The sequence below is a fragment of the Coturnix japonica genome, chromosome 4 (genome assembly GCF_001577835.2).
Source record: "Coturnix japonica isolate 7356 chromosome 4, Coturnix japonica 2.1, whole genome shotgun sequence".
Lineage (NCBI taxonomy): Eukaryota > Metazoa > Chordata > Aves > Galliformes > Phasianidae > Coturnix > Coturnix japonica.
The window spans coordinates 37,151,639-37,173,659 of record NC_029519.1 but is presented as its reverse complement, the minus strand read 5'-3'; the positions used below and the strand labels follow the sequence as shown (position 1 = coordinate 37,173,659).

General features: G+C 35.7%; 1 long non-coding RNA gene across 3 annotated transcripts in view; it reads left to right on the top strand.

Annotated features, from left to right (window-relative positions):
• The window catches only part of LOC107313327, a 31,049-nt gene extending 26,059 nt beyond the window's left edge, over positions 1–4,990 (top strand). For 2 of the 3 annotated variants that reach the window (XR_001554933.2, XR_004307185.1), the window contains one exon: positions 4,717–4,990. This is a non-coding gene — a long non-coding RNA (uncharacterized LOC107313327). Of the gene's footprint in view, positions 1–419; positions 711–4,716 lie in introns of those variants that run through there. The other variant, XR_001554934.2, reaches the window with a different exon arrangement.
• Positions 4,991–22,021: the final 17,031 nt, after the last annotated feature.

Sequence of the window (22,021 nt, the reverse complement as noted above, 5' to 3'; positions counted from 1 at the left end):
GGCAGTAGAGTTGTCAGGTGGCTCTTTCCCATTAAGGGAAGATGATAGGAACTGAATCTGTTCTCTTGCAGAACACCAGCTCTCCTGAGAAGGAAGGAGATGGCAGTACAAACAAGGTGGATGAAATGCCACTACAAATCTAAGTGTGCTTCTTGCCAGATAATTTTCTACTGCCAGATAAACAAACAGAATAAAATTCCTGTTGTTTCAACTGCCTAACTACAGCACATGTGATCACAGCTTGGATGAAACACCTAAGCTGAACACAGAGCTCTGTTACCTTACACACTGTCACCAAAACTGTAAACAACCTTTTTAAGAACCAGCCTAATAAGACTGTCCTAAATAGTGCCAGAATGTTGTCCAAGAAGGAAACATTTGTAAAATCTGACATTAGTCCAAGTACTGTTCTCTTTCAGGTTTGGTAAGCTATTGGAAATCTTGAATCATCCTGCTAATGCTGTATCAGTTGTGCTGCAGTGTGGGGAATGCTGGAATCTTCCATAAGCAGAAACTGAGTAATCTGTGTGAAGTCTGGGGTAGACATGTGAGGGCAAGGCATCATGGAATGAACCTCCTGCTCTGAGCAGGATGATGATGATCACAGAGAAGAAAGTAGCAATTTCACTGAGTTGTTTCAGACTTTATAAAACGCAGTCGATTAAAATACTTAACAGTCATTAAAACCAACACAATGAAGTGAAAGATCACTTTTCAGTTTCTCAATTAGACTCCTAATTGATAGACACCCAACTAAGAGATTTCCTTAAGAGAAGGAAGGGCATCATGGTTTCAACTCCTGCTTTGCTGAATGTTTGTTTATGCAAAGAGAAAGACCCTCGTGGAAGACTGACAGTACAGTTTTGCAGCCCAATGATTTAGGTGGTAGGTAATACACTATTTCTGAAGCTCTAAGGATTGAACAAGCAATTTATGGCTGTTCAGTACAACTTCACTTGTTACAACTTCAGTAAACAAAAAGATCCCTGAATTCCTCGAGTCATGTGTTAATCTATGTCCAGCTGCATTTGGGTTCTTGATGCAGAAACAAAATCCTGAGGCTTCATTCCTTGAGAAGCTCAGCTGTGTCTACTGGCACCTGTTACCAGTTTGGGAAAAATAAAACATACCTGGGATAAAGCAAGATCAGTCTGACTGCAACAAGCTTTGTAGCAGTGACAGGAATTGAGCATCAATTATGCAAATAAGCAAGGGGCTTTAAAAAGGCTAAATAACAGGAAGAGTTGAACAGTTTTGATCTTGCTGATTACAACATGAATATCTAGAACTAGTCTTGCTTTCTGGTCATTATGTAAGCACAATTACGTGTATTGTTGGTTTGTGGGGTTTTTTTTTTTTGGTTTTTTTTTTGGTAGAGAAAACAATTTTTAAAAAATTATTCTGTCTAGTTTCTTAATTTTCAGTTTGCCTAACTGAAAAATGGGTTATTCTCAGAGGGATAATAACTGTGATTACTATGCAGGATGCTATATATTACACATATGTTGCATTGATTAAATATCCATAAAGTTATCATCTTCACTTTTATTTCCCAAAGTAATTGCTTATTACTTTTTGTTATACTGCATTTCCTAGTTATTTTAAATATTTTAAGCTACAGAGCTCTGTGAGAAGTGGTTTTCTACCCAGTGCTTACAAAATAATTAATTTTTGATGTACATTTCTATTGTTGTCTTAAAATTTCCATCTCAGCTCACGTTTGATGGTGTAAAGTATTGAATTTAACATGAATTCAAGCACAAACTCTGTTTTGTGAATGAACTATTTGTTGTAGTTTCTTACTTCCAAAAGCAATTATGTGACAACACATGTTTTCCAGTAGCTTCTATTTTCTGCTTCCAGTGTGCATTTTCTTTGTGCATACTGTATGCCCTGTAGATGCATCTTCTGCATTTATTTGGTAACCTTTGCTACATAGCTGTACTGCCACCTACATTTTCTATATGGAAGAATTTGAATTAAGCAATCTGAGCATATTCATAAATTATTTTGCTGGAAATATGCCATTCTTGTAAAAAATATACTGCAAATTGCTGTAGTTGCAATAGTTTATTTTGTTTATAATAAATAGTTATGAATTATGAAAAATGTGGCACAAGTTATGGAACAATATTGTAAAATCAAATTTTACCCTATAATTGGAATTGGATTGTCTGCCAAAGTGGTAATCAAAATATATTTTGAAGTTGGTTTACTATTGCCAGTATGTTTTATTGCAATGGTGGCTCTGAAAGTAATACCTCCTATTTTAATGTGTTGGCTCACAATGTCAGACACAGATGTTAGTGATATGGCAGTAGAGGCTGAAGCTTCCCCTCAGTGTACAATCACATTCTGTCTCTGAGTTACAGGTGACAGCAGAGGGACAGGCTTACAGAATGGTGTCTGACATGGAAGTGTGTGTGAGGCAGAAGTGTGTCAGTTAATTCCTCCATGTGGAAAAGACTGCACCCACTGATATTCATTGATGCTTGCTGAACATTTCTGGAGACCAAGCAGTAGATATGAGCAGAGTGAGGTGTTGGGTGCTGCACTTTAGCTGCAGTGACAGTGACAGTGGATCACCTCTGGTTGTGCAGATTATTATGAGCGTGGTATGCAGTCTCTTTTCATTGCTGGTGAAAGTGAGTAGCTAATGGTGGTGATTAACATAATGCCTTGTAACTGAGTATTTGCTCCATCAGTGTTCTTTATTGAAGTTCCCACCAAAATAAAACATGAAAGAGTAAGATTAAATCCCAGAGGTGAAAATAAGTGGAGTCAGATATTTTTTTCATTCCAAAGTATATTTTACTATCTAGCTTTATGCTGTAATTTCATGGTAACTGCAGAAAGTGAGTATAGCTGTGCAAAATCAGAGTACTTACAAATACTAAAATGCTTATGTAACTATCAATAATCAGAAGACCCAGCTGATGCTATTGAGATTGACTCTATAAACACAATATTGTTTTTCTATTCTTCTTTTTTTTCACGATGTTAATGATGAATGTAGTTTGTAAATCCACGCAGCCAAGATAATGTAGAAGCTGCAGTCTGATTCAGAGTTTTATCATAAATTTACTATGGAGCACTGCTCACATCTAGAAATGACAGATTCTGTTCATCAGCGTTTGAAGGAGTGGAATGCTGACTGCAGGTATAGATTTAAATTTTAGTAGCTGTGTGGAATGAAAGGATAATGTATATTTTGGCAAGAAAAACTACTCATACAAATGTGGGTGGAACTGAGTAATGATAGTAAATGTAAGGGGATGAGAGGAGCTAATTTGAGCAGAAGTAAAGTTTTTGTGTGTATATGTAGAAATAGCAGTTGCCAATATGAACATTAATCAGACAAATACACTGCTTGCTGCTGCTAAAGACAATTTTAATTCCATATTTACTACTGTGATACTTTACTTTGAGCATCACACTGTTCATTTAAATGGTCATGCTACTCATCTTTATGTTTCTTCCAATTACGACATATAGCTGAATATTAGCATTTATTTCAAAACCTTTCTACCAAGGTACAGCGTCAGCAGAAAGGGAAAAGACAGATAAATGAAGCTCAAATAAGTATGCTAGCTTTCTTAGCTATGCTAAGATTTCATGAATACATATTCTTCAAAACCTAAGAAAATTGTATGACTTTTGTAGGTAAAACTTCCACACACATCAGTTTCCATTTTGTCAGACCTCAGATAGTTTTAAGAGTCATTAATTCAGTGTATGACATTGCCACTGACAGTGTAACTAGAGTTCTTACACCAGCCTTTGTGTTTACTGCCATTAGCCTTTAATCACATAATCTAACACTTTTATGTGTGTATCACTGATGTAATTGCCCTTCTCACTTACATTACATAGTTCCCCTATCTGAGTCTGCATGCAAGTAATTGGAGGGAATATATTTGTGCTTCTCAGTACAAAGGTACAAATTTGTAAAACTGCCACCAAACTATTTTTTGTGTGTTTGATCACTTAAGGGAAGATTTTAGCTTTACTAAGGAATTAAGAATGTAAGACCTCTGTAAACAGATCTCAACACTGCTGTCATCAACTCTATTACTCAGTCAGGGATATTCTCACAGACAAAAAAATGAGAGAAACTAAAGTAAATTAAAACTCACACTATTGAGAAACAAGCTGTTTACTTGAAGATCTTTTTTGTTAAGAGGCTCCAACAAAGTTGCATTTCAGATGAATGTGATAGTGACATCCCAGGTGACAGGTGCAGGTGAGGAATTGAACAGAAAAAAATGATTTATGAAAATGAAATTTCCTGTGGGATCCTTTCCTTCTTTGTTAAAAATAAATAAGTAAATAATTGTGGGTTTTGTTGGTGGTGGTTTTTTTTTGTTGTTGTTGTTGTTGTTTTTTTCCTGGAGCTTCTGTCCATGGGGCTTATGACTTAGCAGTATTCCCCAAAATATGCAGAATGTGATGAATTCAAAATACGTGTAGCAAACCACTTTTTCTTCCTGATTCAAGTATGTTTTATTTTCCTGTTGCATAAAAAATGATTCTTAGCTTTTAAGCTCTCTTCCGCAAACAATGTCTTAGAAATATCACTCACTTTTATTTAATTCTCAGAATTTTAATAAGGCATACTGAGCATTAATATTTAATCTCACTTCTAAAATTATTTTTTCCATGGTAGTATTTGTTCAGTTTTATGACTAACTGAAGTGCAATACGTTTGCATTTCAGGGCTCTAAGAAGAATTAAGAACTTCTGTCTGACACTGTAGAGTTCATTCAAACTCATATTCAGCAGAAAAAAGAAGAGCCACATAAGAGGTCAATGGGAGCAGGGGGAAGGCAAAGAAAAAAAAAAAAAAAAAAAGAAAAAGAAAAGAGGAGATTGTAGCTATTTCTGAAGAAGAGGGTATGAGGATAGACACTTCCTCCAGAATTACTGTTTGGTAGCATTGGTTTTGGATGTTTAAATTGCTGTCCCGTTGTTTTAAACTGTTGCCATTAAAAGTCAGATTAAATCATTTTTGTATTCATGTATAGTTTTATTGGGTTTTTTTTGTTTTTTTTTTAATTGCTTGTGTAATCAATATTGCATTTCTTAGAGTGAAATTCATTTCCTTATTGGTGAGTGATGGTGTTACATTCCCAAGGGACATATTGTGATATTTGTTTTTCAAAATGACTTAATGGAACTAATGAAATGAGATCTTGCCTATGTAGGAAAAAATGAGACTTTTTGAAGGTTGAAGAACCGGTTCCATGATTATTTCCAGAGAGTGGTGGTCAACGGCTCAGTGTCCAGATGGAGATAAGTGGTGTCCTTCAGGGGTCAGTACTGGAATCAATACTCTTTAACACCTTCATCGGTGACATCAATAGTGGGATTGAGTGCATTCTCAGCAAGTTTGCAGGTGAAACCAAGCTGTGTGGTGCCATAAACATGCTCAAGAGACAAAATGTCATTTAAAGAGACCAAGATAGGCTCAATCAGTGACCCCAGGTGAGCCTCATGAGATTCAGCAAAGCAAAGTGTAAGGTCTTGTACTTTGATTATGGCAACCTCTACTATCAATACAAGCTGTGAAATGAAAGTGTAGAATACAGCCTTTCCAAAAAGGACTTGAGGGTACTGGTGGATGGCAGTTGGACATGAGTTAGCAATATACCCTTGCAGCCCAGAATGACAACTGTATCCCAGGTGCATCCACAGAAGAGTGGCCAGCAGATCAAGGGAGGTGATCCTACCCTTCTGTTCTGGTGAGGCCTCACCTGGAGCACTGTGTCCAAATGTGTAGTACTCAGAACAGGAGAGATGTGGACCTGTTGCAGCATGTCCAGAAAAGGGCCACAGAAATGATCCAAGATATGAAACACCTTCCCTAATGGGAGACGGCTGAAGGAGCTGGCGCTAAACAGCCTGGATAAGAGAAGGATCTGAGGAGAACTGGAACTGGCATTTAGATATCTGAAGGAGGCTGTAAGAAAGAAGGGGGTCAGACTCTAACAGAGTCTGCTGTGGAAGGACAAGGGAAAATGACTTCAAATTAAAAGAAGAATTTTAAATCAGACTTAAAGAAAGAGGTTTGTGGTTTTCTGTTTGTTTGTTTTTTTACAATAAAGATGGTGAGGCAATGGAACAGATTGCCCTGAGAGGTGGTGAACACCCTGTCCCTGGAAACATTCAAGGTCAGGCTGGACCAGTCTTTGAGCAAGTGACTGAGTTGCAAGTCTTTCTATTCACTGCATGGGTGTTAAACTAGATGAACTTTGAGGGTCCCTTCCAACTCAAAAAATTCTATGCTTCTGTAAGGGAACTGATACATCACAACCTGAACAGATGATGGAGTACCTAGTGAAGGGAGTGGCTGGTGCAGGAAGCACAGGTGTGCACTTCCCATCTGACTGGAAGCCATATACCCTTGATCCATCCCTTCCTGGGCTCACTTAAGTGCTTGCTGTTGAAAGGAGGATGTCTCCTGGATGAAGGCTGCTTTCTGAGGAGTGTTTGTGGCCTAAACCCCTACCATCAGTTGGGTGAGTCAACCTTTCTCTGTATATGATTGCTGATATTCCTAGTGACACTTTCTCTAGTATCACAAAGAATCTATCAGAAATAATTTCACTGCTTACAAGGAACAGGAAATTTTATTATTCAGTTTTTTTCCCTGATATTTCTGACTTCACTTAGTTCAAGAGATGAACAAATTACATTATACCACGATTATTCCTTCTTTTGTTCCCTGAAAATGAGGAAAATACCTTAGATACTACTGCCAAAGATAACTAGGCCCTGAAAGAATTGTTTTTCATCTAAGTTCTCTCAAAGTACTTCGGAAAGTACTGCTGTCTCAGTTAGACTATCTGTAGCAACGCTTCTGTTTTTAGAAACAAATACTAGAAACAAATATCCTCTTCATAGTCCCTGTACAAGTCCCTTTCTAGCCAACACTACCATTACTATACCTCCTATGGCAGAATAATCACAACCAAATTTGCTTCAGTGACCCTAAAAATGAGAAATTCATATCATTATGAACAGAGTATCTTGTGATGTTGCCCCATTAGCATATTGCATGTTTGAAGAAAATGGTTTTAAGAACAAATTTACTACAATATGGGAGCTATTTACAAGCTCCTGGCGTTACCAGTTTCTGCAGATCTTCACATAGCAGAAGCTCTTGAGACTCATGCAACAAAACTGAGTAACAAACTGATTGCTCTCATATGTAGAGTATAGCAGGACATTCCTGCTACTGTAACTAGATGTGTTTACAAACTAAAAGATTTTTAAAAAGACTATGATGTTTAAACCTTACCAAAAAGAGAAATATCCTGTGTAGTTCTTGAACAAGTTTTCTTTCATTTTGGAAAGAACTTTACTATTGATTCTTCATTGTAGTTAAAGTTAAATAATGTGGACTAACCTAGTACCCTTCAAAGTCAAAGTGCTGTTATTCTAATTGAAGCTACAAAGCACATGTTGACAGGTACACTGATTTCTGATCTTTATGAATATGCTATTATCCCTGGTGTTACTCTGCTCATGCGTTCACTTTTATCTAGATGCAATTATTTTGAGATATTCAATTACAGATTAATTTGAAATCCTTTTCAGTTCTACATTTCTATAATATTCATGAAACTTTTAATGTGTCTTTTCTCCTACCAGTCCCTCCAGGATACTGCTGCACTTGATATCACACATAATATTGAAGGAAAATCATTTCAGTTTTATTCCTGAATATTCAGTTTATGAAGATGGAAATTTCTTCATTTTCTCTTCACTTTCCCCCATTTGTTGCCCATATTAGAGCTTATGTTTTCTTCTTATGTTCCCTTTATTTCTTCTTTTGAATCTGAAATCAGTCTATAGGATGAGAGACTTAAAACTAGCATTTTTCAGGCAGTTGTTTAGTCTACAATGAAAAGCAATTCTTTAGCAGCCACAACAAAAATGGAAATGTTAGCTTCCATTCATCTGAAATCTAAAATCATGTTGATTTTTCTTCTAAAGTTCATCGAAAAACATCGAAATCATGGAATCTTGTTCATGCCTCTAAGTAACTTCTTTCATTTCAGTACATGTGGGCACAAGTCTGGATGAGCTTAAAAAGAAAGTCTAATGGGAGCAAAGTGGCCCTTTGGCTTAGAAGTTCACACATGCATAGGAAAACTAAACTAAGTAGAGAACTTCAGAGTGAGAAGAGACCGAATGCCAGAAGGAAATGAATATTTCTGTTTCAAACAAAAATCAATGTAAGAAGAATCAATCAATTATGCCAGTTATTTGTGAGGTAGATTGAGCTCATCAGTGAGACAGAATAATCGTGGTACGCAATGAGGTAACCAGAATACTGGAAAATGATCCAGTCATTCCACAAACATTAAAAATTAGTCATCATCACATAGCCAGCAAAATCATGTATAAGTTTAACAAGAACAGACAGAAAGGTTAACAATTTTGTGTGAGATAAAAGCCAATTCTTTTCTGATTTTTCCCCCTTTTCTATTCTTCTCTGTAATTGAATTTCAAAGACACGGAAACATAACTCATCAAGAACACAATATATTTAAATATTGGGGGTTTTTTTGTTTGGTTGATTGTTTTTGGTGCTAAATGCATAACAGATTTAACTATAAGATAAATACTTGGTCTTGATATATTTTTTTGGTCCAGAATTTCCAGATGTCTTCAGCCATTTCAGCCATGGATAAGGTAAAGAAAAAATATCGTAAGTGAAACACAGAAGTAGGCACATAATCCCAATCCAGGAGAACAAGGCCGGAGAAACCCAGGTGAATATCCACTGTGTCCTCTACTCTATTAAATCACTTTCAAGTGAATTTTTACCTGTGATAATTTTTAGCATATATTACTCTTTGTGGGTATGTGTCTTCTGTTTGCTTCTTTTAAAAGCTTTCAAAAATTTTTCTCAGTAATTTTTATTAAAGTTTATATAGAATTTATTTATTGAGCTATTGAGGACATTATTTATTTTAGATGTTAAAGCATGATTTATGAACTTTTTACTGTAGTAGTCATAAAGCCTCTTAGCATGTTACAGACTAGCTACACACAGACTTTAAGGCTTTTATTGCAAAATATTACCAAAATCAAAGGCTAGAAGGTGTGAAATTAATAAATTCACGTCTATTTAAAGCCTACATAATTCCATTTGCATCACAAATAAAATTATTAAATCACCTATAATCATTAATTTGGAGTCACTGGATTACTTCTTGAAAGGATCTGGAATTCAATAGAAAAAAAAAGAACCAACATAATACTCTTCAAATAAAACATTAAAAGCAGTTGTCCAAGTTTCCTGAAATTATTTAGACAAGAAAAACATTACATTCTATATAAAAATTTAAGGAGGTAATCAGTGTATCCATGTGTTTTTAAAAATGTTTAAGAACAGTTTGAGTGCTTTTGGAAACTGCACTTACCTATTCATTGTGAGGTACAATTTTTGTACAACAAAGCCAAGATTGCATTCAGCAGTGCTAACCTATAGGGAGAAAAGTGCATTTTAACTATCCTCATTTTTTCCCCTGATAGCTCGGGAAGCTTGCCCATGAACTGCATGTGATAGAGAAGTAGTTTTATTTGTAGTACCATCAGATTCTGTTGTTAGTATTGTAGTTGAAGTGCCATACTGTTTTAGAATTAATGTGTTTTCATGATTAGAATTAAAACAATGACTGCCAGCCTTTGGAAGTGCTTTAAACACCTGTCAGTATGTTAAAAATGGGGATGGGATTTGTCAATCCTTAAGATGCTTTTTCTTACTATTATTGTCAAGGTATGCACTTTATACTCTCTTTTATGACTCAGCAAAACAAAGTAACTTATTAAAACAAAGTAGCTTAGGGTTGGTTTTGTTTTTTTTGTTTTTTTTTTTCTCCCCTCCCTCACTCATCAAAACGTCAAATAAAATTGGAAAACGCTGAGGATGATACACAATTCCCTGAATGTCTTCCATCACTAGGATTTAGTGACATACTTTCTCTAGGAAAGAAAGGCACATTTGAATTAAAATGAAACAAACAAACAAACCAGACATACTTTGGTCAGTTGTCATTTGACTTTTAAGAATGCCTCCCACTGTGATGGGATGTGTCCTAGAAACACCTGCTATCTAGGGTTTAAATTCCACTGTACAATTCCTATACCTCTCCAGACTCAGTGTGCTCCCAGAGGCACATCTTGTCTGGAAACAGCATAGTGAGCTGTGTATTTATAACAGAAACTCTTTTTGTAAGACTTACTGAAAAACAAAGAAAAGAGATCTGAACTTTAAGTGCTTCCAAATATAAAGCAGATTTTTTTTATTTATTTTTTTTTTTTCTGGCTTTCAACTCTTGCTTTAAATTCATCTCAAGTTAACAATAAACAAAGGATATTACTATTTGAAGGTCTCCTGTGAATGAATAAAATGATGCACACGTGTAACTCCATTCCAACAGTCACACACAGTTGTTTGCAAAAAACAGACTCTCGACAAAGTGCTAGATGCATCAAGACTTGACAGTTTTCTACCCAAAAACACTGTTGTTGGGTTTTCTTTAATCAGCAATAACAAGATTTGCTAGCCTGACTTTAATTTTATTTAAATCCTGGGAGTTACAAATTGACTACTAAAAAAACAAAAACAAAATCAAGCAAACAAAAAACAACAACAAAAAACAAATAAAGAAATACATGAAAAACTAACCTACTAAAAAATTTGCTTCATAATCCTTAATAATAAGTGTATACTTGGAATAATACTAGTGTATACATGTAATTACAGAGTAAATAGAGTAAATAGCCAGATAGGGATAGCCAGAGTGTATCTAAGAAAAGACTCAACAGTGCTGAGGCTTTCAGTTGAGATGGATGCTCACCAGTGTTGAGGAACAATCTCCAGAAAAATATACTACCTCAGTGATGGTCAGCCCTTAAATGGGATCTAGGAGATGTGGAGTCAAGCTCCACCCCTTCCAGGAGCACAGCTGAATTACCTTCACCTGCGTTCCCACAGCTGACTCATCGCTTCCTTCAGATGGTTAATCAGAGGGTCAGGCTGTTATCAACAGCTTCCCTTACAGTAAGTATCTGATAATTCAGTTATATTCAACTAGAAATAAGAAGTCGAGCTTATCTCTGGAAGCCACTTCCAGGGCAGAAACATGTTTTAACAGCACAATTATTGATCCAGGCCATTCATAAAGACAATGGCATTTCTGTTTGTTCACACAAAATATAAGGGGTGAACATGCTTCAGTTTTGTTAGAAGCTTATTTAATGTTCCTCAGCCCTTCTTAACACTTTAAAAAAATTTATTCTGTCACTGATGCAGTATTTAAGCATAGTTTAGCTCTGCTTTGAACTGCTCTCTTGGTTTTTGAATATCTAATTCCTCAATGTTTTGAGATGATACAAAGCTGACACTAAAACAGAGTACTAAAGAACTGACTTGCTGAATTACCAGTGAGTTGTACAGAGCTTAATGAATACCATGTCATTTAGTGATTTAAAAGCAATTGTAATTAGCAACTTAGGTAAATGTGTAGTATGAAAACATACTAATTTCTTCACCAGTTTCAATAACCAATCAATTCCTTTTCATGGCCAACAATCTTGCTCTGGCTTGTGGCACATTCACTTTGCCACACTCTCCCAATAGATGCTGGTAGATATTCACAAAATGTTGTGTGTTCTGTATTTATGTTGCTCACTTTGGTTTGATTTCCATGGGTTGTAGTATGCATTGCCTACACTTTTCCCATACAGGCAGAGAATAGGACTGTATCTTGCAGTGGTACTAGCGCTTACTGTTTGCTCAAGTCTCCCATCCAGTAAGAACTAAAGTAGTGCTGGAACTATTCAGCTGGCAGTGTGGTGAGAAAGGATAAAATTGTGCTATACTGACCTCCAATGCCTACTGTTATTTATGTGCTAACAGAAGAAGAAATGTTAATTAGCTCTTCTCATGCTTGTGCCTGTTCAGACTAAGCCAATTTCATGCGTGAACTAGAGGAAGGGGGAAAGAAAAAGAAATTATGAAGAAATATCTCTAATATGAAGAAGTATATCTGAAACAGATTTTCCATGTCATTGAAGATATGCTTTAGACTACAGCCTCTCCTCTACTTCCACTAACACAGGAAAGTGATGTTCTTAATATGTGGAAGCATAGAGATTTCTTTGGGATTTGGGTAAATAATTCATTTCTAATCTTATCAAATAATTAAGAAGAAATGCTTTACATTTTCAGTTAAAATCTTGAAATTTATGGAAAGTAAAGCATAATTTGATGTTTAAGGTACATATCATTAAAAGGTAATTTGGTTAGTCTTACTTTCTCCTCAATCTTAAAATAGAAGATTGCAGCAATTGAATAACTCTCTAATCAGTGGGGGAAAAAAAAGACTGAGGTTTTGATAGATCACATAGTAAGTTCATTGATTCAGGATTTTACAATTTTAAATGCTCTATGGATGCTGTTGTTGTTGATGTTGTTATTTTGGCTTGACAGAAATGCTACAGTCAGAGAGATTGGCAGAGTGGAAAGGCAATAATGAAGTGGAATGGCGAATGGGATAAGCAGGAAAGGAATGTTCATCCACCTCTGAGGATCTAGGCTTGCAGCAAAAGACTCCACAAGGGAGGAATATCTAACCAGAAATCCTTTCAGAGTGGTAGTCAGCCCTTAAATGGGGTCTAAGAGAGGTGGAGCCAGTCTCCATCCCTTCTGGTCACAGAGGCAAATTACCTTCACCTGTGCTCTCAGGGCTGACTCGATCCTTGCCCCAAGAGATCAATCAGTGGTTCAAGCTATGACTCAACAGTTCCCATACAGGAAGCAAGTGAAAAAGGGGTTTTTTCTTATTTCTTCTTTATACCAAGATATTTCTTTTCTTTCGCAGATCTTCTGTCACCTTACCTTGCACAAAAATTGTTTCAGAAAAGACATGCTTAGGATGTGGTGATGTTACAGGATTTGAGAAGCTCTGTATCTCCAGCAGAATTTGATGTCTTGCTATTTGTGATCGCATTGGTGCTACCATCATTGGACCAACATGAATTAGCCCACCAATTTTCAAGCACATATTAAGCTTCTATTGAAGTCAAGCACCTAAGACAGTTGAAAAATCTGTTTCCTTGTGCCTGAGTGGACAATCTAGTAATATGATACTAGTTTATTTAATAGGGAGGGGGGGAGTGGGGGAAGATAAAGGAGGATCTTCCAAGAACTTCTCTAAGAAAACTCTCAGAAACACCCTGACATCTTTTTCCATTTCATAGAAATATGTAAATTTGAATAAATGGAAGGCCTTTTCAAAACGAAAGGCCTTTTCAAAACATTATGCTGTGATTATTTTTCTATAATAAGTTTTGTAATCACTGAATTGTTTTGAAATAAAACAGTAAATGACTAAAACTATCTCCTCACAAGAAGAATCCATAATGCCATTCTCCTATTTTCTTTTCTAATCCTTCTTCCACTGAAGACAGAAATTTCTATATGCATTTGTTTAGTGTTTATGAGAACATTCTAAGATAACTCTTCACTGGGAACATGATTTCTTTGGTGTTCCTGACATTTTTTCCTACAAAACACTTTACTATTTTCTAGTGTGTTGTACATCAGGACGGGCACAAAGAAAACCAACAAAACAACTTAATGCATGTAGACATAAGCATTCATGAAGGTGTAGGTGACAAGGTACAGATCTTCCACTGAGTACTTCGAATGGGCTGTTGGAATTTGGATCCAGATTTTGCAGTTCAAATATTATTTTTTTTTGGAGATAAGGCTTCAAGGTAACTACTTAAACCACAAGACCATTACAGTACTGCAAGGCTACTTAAAACTTTTATTTTTTTCTCCTGAGTCCCCTTAATCCTGTTCTTAAGTATACATACTTTTATAATACCTTATTTTTGAGCAAAGGAGTTATTATTTCAGTAACCTTCACGATGAGTGGACACTACTACATAACCAAAATTCCTTTAACCTGGCTGTAAGAGGTTTTTCATGCCCAGCCACTCACTCTACTGTTCCATAGTCTTTAGCTTCTAGTCAGAAAGTCAGGAACTAAAAAGCTGCTGAGAATCACCTGCCTTGCTTTTTGTTGTCTTCCCCCCTCAGTCTTTATTTATGAGAAGACAGTAGAAACACATAAGGAATTACAGCTTTGAAGAGATATTTTTTATTCATGCAGAAAGGGCCCTGAAAAAAATACAATTACAGAAGATGACAGAGAATAAAGTTTAGTACTTAAAAGTGCCACCTCTTTCTAAAACTCTCGTTTTCAAATGATTTGTGGGTTTTTGAAACAATATACAACTTTTGAACTTGCTTTTAGCTGAGAGCTATTTAAAAGGCCCTTTCTTCAATCAGCATCCTGCAAAGGAAGGAGTGTTTATTCTTAACTTTCGTTGTTATATTTTAAGAACAGAAGCCCAGTTTTAAAGTTGAGTGAAAGACAGACCCTTGCCTTCTGGCACTTGTGCAGTAGGTGCTTACAGCAAACTCAGAGAATGGACCTTTTTAATGTTAAAACATGAAACTGTCTGTTCACAGAAAATCAGAGAAGCTGGTTCTATATCTTTCTTACTACAACAACTAGATACTGCAAGGTTTTTTTTTGTTTTTTTCTTTGGTTGTTGTTGTTCTTTGGGAGTCAAGATACTGCTTTTTATTTCCCCCACCCGCATATAGTTGGAATAATACAAGTGTATAGCTGTAATTACAGAGTAAATGGAGAGCCAAAGCAGATCTAAAAAAAAAAAAGAAAAGACTCACCAATGCAGAGCCTTCCAGTTGAGATGGATACTCACCACAAAAATTCCACAAAGGAGCAACCTCCAGAAAGAGATGTTAGACCAGTGGTTTTCAGCCCTTAAATGGGATCTAGGAGAGGTGAAGTCAAGCTCCACCCCTTCCAGAAGCACATCTGAATTACCTTCACCTGTGCTCCCATAGCTGTCTCATTGATTGCCTCATATGATTAATCAGAGGTTCAGGCTGTGATCAAGTTTCCCTTTCAACTCCAAAGTGGACATTTAAATGCATGTAATCCTTCAAACTGCGTTGATGCTAATGATAAATGAGTGAGTGAAAAATAGAAAGATACTTTCTTCCTTTCAGGAATCACTATGACATCAAGCTTCTCTCAGAGGTTGTCATCTGATTCACTATTTTTTTTTCCAGAGAAGTCCTCTACTGTAATTTATATTTCACTTTTTTTTCTCTTGTTTTCTGTGTTGAAATGGTCTGATAAATTGGCATAAAATTTCTGTTCTTCTAAGGTAGACATTTGCATAAAAACATTTTGAAAAAAATGTTTTAAAGGGGTGCAACCTAAAGATGGAGTTCTAGAGATAAAGTATCATAGTTGATATTTACACATGCGATTTCACTATAACTTCAAAATACAGTAATACTGCAATTTTCTGTAACTTGAATACTGATATTGTGCTCACTGTTATTAATAAGCAGTTAGACAATAAGCTGTGCTGAAAGGATCATACAAGAATGCTGTTAGTTGTCTAATTACAGATCTTGCACAATAGTTGACCATGGTGTCCCATCAAAACACACACTAAACAAATGTTGCCTGTCAATTTTCAAAGACTTGAAAGTGCTCCAAAATGGCAAAATAATCCTGGTACTGTGCTGTAATGTTTTACCAGTAAATAATAGGAGGGACAGTTTTAAAAAACATAAGACCTTTAGGAAGAAGTCTTGAACTTTGGGCAAAAAAGAATCTTCCTCTTTTATAAGGTTTTCAAAAGTGAACAGATGGTCTCTTTTGGTATGTGCAGAGCTCAGGGAGTGCTGTGAAAATAGCATGTACTCTAAATGAGTTGCTATTTAGCAGGGTTGTAAACAAAGAAATCAGTAGGAAGGTAAGATGTTAGTAAAATGCTGCATCTCACTGATACTGTTACTTGCAGCACACTCGTGCTACTAGATTTATTTACTCTGTTGTCTTTTTATGTTTAGCAACACTTCATTCCACTATGTCAGTAAGTTTGTACTGCCATTATGTTATCAAGCAACATATTAGTGTTTTACAGAAGCACTTAAAGTACAGCACTGCCGCATGATGCATGCTTTCTGGTGATGAGTCTTGTAAAACAGCCTTACAAGCTTCTGTGATAGCATTTGTTTTTGCACCTTGAGTATAAGCCTAAAGAGATTTGATGCACTGTCTTGTTATATCTGCTTCTGTCAACACATGGCTTTGCGTGACTCACAGTGATGTGATGTGATGTGAGCTGTAATGCATCAGAGACTTAAAGTTTTTCAGCATTCTGAATAATGACAGGAACTTTTGCTATGTGACTAATGTAATGTTACATATGTAGTGGGAAAGTATTTGTAGAAAAATATTGATGTGCAGTTATGGGCAGGATGAAGGGGAAGAAGGGAAAAGGAGGGAAATCTGTCCTGCTTTTCGAACATGTATAGCAATTTAAAAAGATGTAAAGTAATGAGCACCTGTAAATATATAGAGATGCATATATATATACATATATATTAGAAAGATGATATATCTTTTAAAAGCTGTCCTTGTCGAGAATGTATAAGTCAACAAGAAAATAAAGGTTATAAAATTGTGTTTTGAAGTTTTAGCTGTGCTTGTTTAGAAGTCTGCAAAGCAAGCTTTTGGAAAATAGGCATTTTGTGGGAAGAGTACTAGTTACATGCAAGAGGGAGAGACAGAAAGAGAAGGATAGAGGAGGATGAGGTACATGGTGAAACAAGACAATGGCAGTTGGTAAGAAACCTACAATTTTAAGACATTCTACAAAAGAAGCATACACCTTAGAAATTTAATTTACTGATTAAATGTAGTTGCCAGATGTCACAAGAAATCTGTTGAGATGAATCAATCATAAACATATAGCTTCTGAAAACAATTATAGATGCCTGAATTAGATGTTTCCTAGAATTTAACTTTTCCTTTTTCATTCTCCAGTCTCTGAAATAAGCATTATACCTTGATACCTCACAGTGCTGAGATGGAATGAGCACTTGAAGGAAACTCAAAGATATCAGAAATTAAAGTCATATGGGTAACAAGATATGTCCATTATGCAAATTGCATTTTAAACATTAAAAGACAGAGCCTATGTAAATCTCAAATACAGATTAGGGGGGCTTATTTGAAAATCCTTGCTATGAAAAGATGGCTCATTGTGTAATAGATTGAGAGCTAACATTAGCTGCTACCAAGAAAACCTTTGATCCAAAATCAATCACAGGTTTCATTAATGCCATCAGGTGCTCCAGATGCTGTGTTTCAGGCAAGGCGTAAAAATCTGTTAAAACAGAGAATGAACCAGCTAAGGGTCTGAGCATATGTTAGACTGATAGCAAACAGAAGGATATGCTTAGTGAAAGGACACATGGTAGGAGATGAAAGCAGAATGTCTAGGCAAGGAGTGGTGATTCAATCCCAAGAAGAGGTGTAGAAACAGAAATTTTAGGAGCTGGATATGAAATAACATCTGGGGGGTTTTCTGAGAGAAACAGATCTTTTACTTCTAAATTACAAAGCATATGACCTATGGTATATTTTTCTAAGTAGAACCAGTAGAGAAGTTGATATTAATGATTCTTTCTGAAAGCAGTGATACTTCTTGAGAGAGAGCACAGTTTTAGGAATTCTTTAGGTGCGCAGATATAACTATACTTTATTAGATTATATATCAGGTAACAGCATACAAGCAGTGTGACCTTTGCTCTGCTGGTGGTGGGACACTGATCAGATCTCTTTTACATTTTCAGCACAGTGCTATGTCTTTCAACAGGATCAAGACAGATAGAAAATCCAACACTGTTATATGTCTGTATTCTGCATCTTTTATGTACCAGTCTTTGCACAAAGTAAGAGGAAATGAAATTCCACTGAAATATGCAATTTATGCAGACACCACTGAACCCAGGTTTTAAACATGACTTGTTTTCTCACTACTTTTCTTCTGTTGAAATCAACTGCACTAACTCAATGCAAAAGCAGGCCTACTCCAAGTAACTCACAGAGCAAAAAAAGAAAAACAGTGAGTGCTGCTTCTGCTATAATCAGAGAGCAGAGAATTCTGTTCTGTTTTTATTTTTTGGTGTCACTGTGATGGGAGTGGTATGAGCACCTTAAACTAGAATAGAGTCCGTGTCTCTGAGTACTGAAACAAAAACTAGATATCTTTTTCTGACACACAAAGAGTATCCTGATACACTGTAGTGCCACTATTAAAAGATAAGTTCAAAAGCTAATCAATCATCTTTCTGAGATGGGTGGAATAATTTAGTAGCTCAGAAAGTGCTATCATCGGTCATAGCAGAGAAATAAAGTCAGAAATCAGAAGTACTACAGGAAAATACGATCTTTGAGTGAGATATACATGATGACAGCAGAATCTATGTGTTTCTTTCCTTGATTTTTCTACATCAGAATCCTGTATAATGTATAGAATTCCAATAAACAGTTTGTCTTTTCTGTTCTTACAGAGAAAAGGATTGCAAAATGCAGTAATCAATAAGGTAAAAGTTATAAAACTGAACCTACTCAGAAGAATAGAAATATGTATGCTGCCTTTCTCAATGAACACTTACTTTTTGCAACTTAGCAAAGAATGCTTTATGATCTCAAGGAGGTAAAAGGGTTGCTTATATCCCACCAATCAGGAGAGACAAAGAAAATTAGCTGCTGACACTTATTTATCTTATTGAGTATTAGGTGCATGTGCAATATTCATCAACTTATTCTTCTTTTGACATTTGGGCTTACATTTTCTATTGTTTCATTTTAGTGAACAGTTTCGGGCCCAACATGGAACTGAATCTCAGTTACTAACTGTAACATATGGAATGTCTTAACTTCATTATTCTTCTCCTTATTCTCCCAGCCCTTCAGATATGAAGCATATTCACAATTTCTACTCGTCGTTTCAGTCTTGTAAAGTCTTATGAATGTCAGGGTGATGAATTAGCCATCTTTCCATTGTTCTATTTAATGTTTCTGTAAATGTTTTTCTTTCTTAGGGCAGCTCCCATTTCATTACCCAAGACCACAGTTATTCTTAGTCTAAAATCGCTTTCAATCTGTTATTTTTAAAGTGCATCATATGTGTGTCCTGTGTGGTATTCTATAAATTTTCAATTTTTTTTTTTTCTTTCTATACTTAGTAAATAACTGCTGGTAGATTCACACTTATTTTTTATTCAGAATGAAAAAATAATTCAAAGGTGTGCAAATTATAAACCGAGGAAAAATGAGAAACCAGTATGAATATATCCATGCTACAGATACATGGTTTCAGTTTCTATCTCTTCTAGTAGTCTAGGCCACCTGACTAATTAATTCTTTTACAGTATTTCAGTTATGTTCCTTAAAGTGTTTTCCTTTCTGATGCATGTTTTCCATTCTTTATTCTAGCAGCATCATACCAATCAACTTTGTTCAGTACAGCAGAAATTTCAAGACTAAAATCAGCACCAGTGAAAGAAAAAGTTCACCTTTGAATTAAGGAAATTACATTCTGCTTGCTGTTGCCTTTACTGTTAAAAAGGCAAGAAGCTGCAATGAAAATGACTTAACTGTTCTGGTCATTGTACATATACATAAACAAAGACAGGACACAATGTATCATTGGAGGTTCAGTATTGAGACAAAAGCAATGTAATGAGCAGTAGCAGGGATACATCACACCATGTCTTGACAAACAGAAAAGACAATCCTTCAAGCTTTTTCTCTCTGTTCACTTTTACCACTGTCAGCATATCATTTATGGCCACCATTCAGTAGTGTGCCCCCAGAGAAGACTTTGATGTTTAGGGTACCGGCTTCTCAAACTGGTCGGAAGTGAAAGTGAACTTGAGTCTGTAATACATATTGATTTGATTATTGTTTTATAAATATTTTCTTACTTAATATAAAGACAGCCATATGCCCCTTTGCAATGTAACTATTTCTGGGAAAAGCTTTGTGCTAGTCATCACACTGAACATATAAATCAGTATTACTGAGCAGACCAAGTTGTGGCTTGTTTTCGAGCAAGATCTCAAAACGTTCTTTTCAAACTGAATGCTTTGAGACTGAAGGGATTTGTATTTTATTTTATCATATTATCATTTATCTGTGAAATATCTTTTCACCCCTCTCACATATCTAAAAATTACCTGTTGCAGGGGGGTTGGAACTTGATGATCCTTGAGGTCTCTTCTGACCCAAGTCATCCTATGATTCCATTATCTTTTAATTCTGTTATTTTCATTCTTTCATCTCTCCATTTGTTTCTGATCTGGACATCAATTTTAGGACCAGTGATTCAGTTCTTCATGGGGTTTTGGTTTTGTTTCTCTGAGAGATTTTGTCATTGCCTTAACCTTTGTATCAGTTGATTCTTCTATGATCTTCTCTGTTTACATTTCTTTTGTGGAAAGTGTTTTTATTTGTTAATTTTGGGGTGTCTTTCTACTTTCTCCAGAGTCTTATAATATTCTTTAGTGGATAGAAGAATATAAAGAATATCTTTTAACTCTCATGCGGTCTTGTAAAACACAGTAGCATGAATTGCTTCATTGCTTCATTAGTGATATTTTCCTTCCATCAAAGTCATTTGAATTTGTGTTGCTTTGCTTCTTGGTTGATACCTAGAATATGACTTCTTTTATGTAGTCTCAGAGTAAATCACTTTATACTTCTCATTTTCCTAATCCACTTACAGGTAAGTATTCTGAAGAGCATCCTGTAGAGTGCTCTTTTCCAAAACATGTCACAAACTTTAGGAAATTATCGCATTTGCACAGGTCTATAATTTTCATGGGCATCTGAAGTTGTTATGTAATCTTCTGCTGCTCATAACATTTTGGTAGAACTCATTTTCTTCCATTTTTAACTTGTTGTCTGTTGCTGGCTGGTAAGCACTTTTTCTAGGTCATCTCATCCCTTCTTTATCTAAATAAAATGTTTACCTGTGTCATGTTATTATCGTAGTTCACTGAAAATGATATCTACTGTTTTATATTTTTAAAAAGGGGGGGGAAAAATATCCAGGAATACACCTCTGTGACACAAATAGTGTATGGGTATTGATGCTTACTCAGTGAATTCTGAGAAAATATTGTGGAAGGAGAGATCAATCTTCCACGTCCCCTTGAATTCTGTTCTGCTGTTCTGGTGCTGAATCAAGAGGTGATCTGGCTGTAGTGCAGTTATTTTATATCTTTCTTTTTTTTTTTTTTTTTTTTTTTTTTCTGGAATTATCACTATCAGCCTTTGACATGCTGCTGCAAATCGTGATTCTTGAAGCTAGTCCTTTATGTTTACTTCACAGTATGGGGTTTTCAGAAATCTGTACCTGCACATATGATCTCCTTCAGTAGTTTTGTAATACTCTGTCATTAACTGCTACTAATTGACTGATTGTCTACTTAAAGTCACATAAATTATTTTTTCTAGGTTTCACTGAATAATCTAGTTTCTTGTTTGTTTGTTTGTTTGGTTTGGTTTTTTGTTTGTTTTTTACTTTGAATGAAGATAGTTTTAGTATCAGTGAACACAAAGTATTTGTATGTTGGCTTTATTTTACCATATTTCCTTGAATCTTTCTTCTGAAACATCACAGTGTATCATTAGTGCTCTTCTGAGTACTGCTGTGGTATTCTGTGTAAGTGCTTCATATTGTAATTTTGAGTTGCAACTATTTGTTTCTTCTCTCTCTACGCCAACAGCTCACAGTGTGAGCTGTTCCAATGATTTACAGTATTGTGAGATATGGCTACAGGTTCTGAAAACTGACATGACTGTCACTAAGCATCACAGGGTAATACACAAAATTCAGAGAAAGCAAAAAGGTGTAAAATAATTGGTATGAACCCAAGTTGTCATGTCTCTCACACCTGCAAGGCACTAGCATCACTTTGAAAGGGACAAGCTCAGATCAACAGGAGACAGTGCTCCAAGGAATTCAAGGTTATAATTCCCAGGTTTTTGGACAAGTGATAGAGAAGGACAGATACACTCCTTCAACT